The 4,104-nt window shown below is 43.7% G+C and overlaps 1 pseudogene; it reads right to left on the bottom strand.

The window, feature by feature from the left end:
- Positions 1-214: 214 nt before the first annotated feature.
- On the bottom strand, positions 215-2,319 carry LOC100582954 (annotated as a pseudogene).
- Positions 2,320-4,104: the final 1,785 nt, after the last annotated feature.

Raw genomic sequence — 4,104 nt, 5'->3', positions numbered from 1 at the left:
AATGCTGCCTAGTGCCATTATCCAAATGGCATAATTGTTTTATGTCCACAATTCACTTCTATAGTTATAAGTAGAATTTTCATGATTTACATAAGTACATCTATCAGTGAAGATTTAACTCTGAGATGCAATCTAACATCCGTGTATCTGATGTTTTGTAAGAAAGATATATTTTAATCTCTTTTCATTTAAGTGATCTTATGTAAAAAATAAACTAATAATTTAGCAGTTCCAAGTCTCCAAAGGACATTTTCAAATGTACATAAAAGAAATGGTTACAGAAACGTTTAAGAAGCATCTTCATGTCCACAACTTCTTGTAACTGCTGTACCATTTTCTCTTCAACTGCTTCCCTTTACCTGCAAGAGGGGCTCGGATAAGGTGGATGTTTTGCTTGACTTATTTGATATCCTGAACTTTCTGTAGCTCTTTATTCTTCTTCAATCTGTTCATTATACATTTAGCTTGCTGTTTCTGTTTGATCTCTTCAACTCTCTTCATTGCATCAATAGTTTTATTCCATAGCTCTCACTGGTATGTGATAGGTTCATTGCTATGTTTTTCAAATTCAAATGAATTATCCACTGTAAGCTCTTCACTAGCTGCTTTCTGGAAGCTTTGGTCGACCTAACTTTGCTAGGATTGCGCTTCTTTTTAAAGTTTTTATGGCATTTAGATTTACAAAATCTGAACACCTTACAATCGTTGCGGACAAACATCATGCCATGGCCAGGGCAGACAGGCCCTGAACAGAAATAACACTTTTTTTTTTTTTTTTTTTTTTTTTTTGAGACGGAGTCTTGCTCTGTTACCCAGGCTGGAGGGCAGTGGTGCAATCTCGGCTTACTGCAAGCTCCACCTCCCAGGTTCACACCATTCTCCTGCCTCAGACTCCCGAGTAGCTGGGACTACAGGTGCCCGCACCATGCCTGGCTAACTTTTTTTGTATTTTCATTAGAGACGGGGTTTCACCATGTCAGCCAGGATGGTCTCAACCTCCTGACCTTGTGATCCACCGGCCTTGGCCTCCCAAAGTGCTGGGATTACAGGCGTGAGCCACTGCGCCCAGCCGGAAATAACACTTTTGATATGCATGTTGAACCCACGTGGCTCCTCACTGACCAAATGCAAACTTGAGAGTGGCTGTATATTACTATTAAAAAAAATCCAAATTCCTGTTCCTCGCATATAAAGTTTATGATCCAGCACCAATTCTCTCCCAACATAATTTTCTACCCTGCTGTTTCTCACTGAATTCAGTCAAAGCATTCTGGCCTCCTTTGTGTTTGCTGCACACCCCAACTATGTTTCCTCCTTAGTAACCTTGCCCTTGCTGATCACTGAATTCAGGTCTCTGCTCAAAGTTACCCCAGGGAGGTTTTCCCCTGACTCATTTATATTCTCTATCATCTTACACTGTATTGCGTATCTATTAGTTTGTAATCTACCTCCTTCACTGGAACATCAACTCCATGACTGCAAGGACTTCACTGTTTTGATGAATCTGAATGGATGGATGGATAGATGGATGGATGGATGGATGGATGGATAGTTGAGCTCTGGGTGAGTTGCTCCATTCTCTTCAGTCCTGATTCTTCCCTGACTGGTGATGTCTTCTGGACCAGTTTTTTTTTTTTTTTTTCCTCTGTGCCTCTGTATTTGCATCTGTGAAATAAGCGGAAATTTCAAGCCTTGGGGTGGGGAGATTTTTAATGGCAGGCCTGTTGGTTCCCTTCCTTTCCTACTGCTTGGGTGGCTTTCTACTTCATGCATCAGGCCAGCCTGTTGCCAGGCAGGATAGGAAGCTGGACTATGAGCAAGTGCTGACTAATGCAGGCATCTCTCACCTTATCCCTGAGACAAAAAGCCAGCTCAGTCAGCCTGGGGCAAACAAACACATGGAGTCAGCAGAGACCTCTTCTGGGCTTGCATCTTTTTGGCACCCTTCCTACTCCTGTTGACCCACTTCCTACCAGGAACATAATGCAATCCTGATACCGTGTGCTTTCATCCTAAGAGGGTGGATTACAAAATTTAACTCATCCACAACTATCCAGTAAATATTTATTCCTCTTTCAGGCATCTTTGCATGGATTTCACAGAGAGCAGTCTATTTTCACCCTAAAACCATACACTCCTTTTGTCCAGGTCCAGCTCCTTCACAGCTGTGTGAGTTAGGGCAGGTGTCTCTACCTTTCTGAGCCTCAGTTCTTTCCTCTGTAAGATGTGAACACTAAGACTCATCTCATGTCATTGCAATGACAGTTAAATAAAGTTACAAGTAGAAGGTACCTGACACAATGCATACAGCAGCCCCATGATAAGAAAAGACTGCAGAGAGAAGGCAGTGGATAACTCAGTGAGATTTTGGTTCACCTTGACTTTCTAGAATCCTTTAAATTTCCTCTGTATGCTATTTCTGTTCAAATAAATAGCCAATCTTGCTTATGAGCACGGAATTGGGAAGTGCTAGATCTGAGGCTGAGATAAATCGGAAACAGTAGTTAAAAACATTAATGCTTTCACAAACCTGGATCCATTTCAGCAGAGCCTGTAGCCTGCACACTGTTGGCCACTGGAAAAGCTGCTGGGCCCACGGCCTGGCTTCTTTCCCCCACTACCCATGATGCTTTCCCTCCAGGGTGGTGCGAGCCTGATGGAGAGTCGGGGCTGGCCTGGACTACACGTCCCTAATCTGTATTCCTAGCCTGGCTCTGGAGGAGGGGACTCCCCTCTTTCCATCCCCAAATGGCAGGGATGAGGATGGAGGTGGGAGTCCAGCTTGGTCATTCATGATGACGTGTACCAAGCCTGTGAGAAATGGAACAGAATGAACACATACAGATTGTCCTTCATGGAGCTCCGCTCTTCCTTACATTTCATGGTTTGAGCTCCTTTGTGCCGGTGTGAGGTGGGGTGGTTTGGGGCTTCTTCCAGGAAACAGGTGGAGTCTTGCCAACACTTCTGCTGGATGCTGGAGTTTGCCGGCAGAGGAAAACCTGTGTTGAAAGGCCAGCAATCTGCCCTTTCCTGTATGTGGGTGAACAAAGCAGTTTTATTTACCTGGAGAACTAGTTTTAGAGCCCATGGCAACCACAGTTTTTGGGGCGGAGTTACTCTGAGATGTCCAGTCAGACCGAGGGCTGGGAAGTCCCTGGATCTCCCAGAAAGGCAGGCTGGCTTCTGGGCTAGGATGAGCAGTCTGGATTCCAGCCAAGGGGAGAAAGGAGAGAAGTTAAAAAGGAGGCTGAGGCGTCAAACTGATTTCCCCCTCGGGGCTTTTGCCTGTGTGCTCTCCGCAGTGCTCGCCCTCCTCCACGTGCGTGGCTTCCTCCTCCCTCTGGTCTTGCCCTCAGTGCACCTTATCCCTGAAGCTTGGCTGAAGCCCCTCCTTCCTGACATCCAGTGCCCTCCAATTCCTATCTCTAGAGTGTCCCCAGGTGTTTCCTTCGTATATTCAACGTGCCTATGGAGGTCTAAATCAGCATCTGGCAAATAAAGAATAACTTTGATCCGATTAATTTCCCAATTCATCAATGTATCTACTTTGTAATCAATTTCCAGAATATAACAAAGCTGTCTCAATTCAACATAGACTGTAAAAACTAAGCAATTCATGGGCTAAAGCTTTCATTTGGCAAAAAGAACATTAAGATGGGGACCTGGGAAGTGTCCTTCTCTTGTTGTAAACAAATGCTGATTATCTTCAGGTATAGAATTCTCACTCAAGGAATATCTATGTGGTTAAATGCGGGCCACTTTTGTAAAGTTATTATACATTTAGCATGAAAGGAGTTACAATCATCATCTCACTTGAAGCCTCCCCCAAGCGAATGGTGAAGCCCATTATTAGCGGGACAAGATTAACTTATTTTTACAAGAAACATATGGCAAGCTTAGGTGGAGTGAAAACTTCTTGCTTTAACCACCCATGTGTGTTTATAATTAAATAATTTTAAAAAGAAATGCTGTAGAAATGTTAATTGCTGGGTCTGTATGTTTTACCAGGCTGGGACAATTTCTAAACACAGTAATCATATTAATCACGGCAAGATTGTTCCGGTTTGGTAAAGAAGGAAAGCAGTCAAACTGGCCACACAACTA

The sequence above is a fragment of the Nomascus leucogenys genome, chromosome 4 (assembly GCF_006542625.1).
Source record: "Nomascus leucogenys isolate Asia chromosome 4, Asia_NLE_v1, whole genome shotgun sequence".
Taxonomy (NCBI): Eukaryota; Metazoa; Chordata; class Mammalia; order Primates; family Hylobatidae; genus Nomascus; species Nomascus leucogenys.
This window is presented reverse-complemented; position numbering and strand designations above follow the sequence as displayed.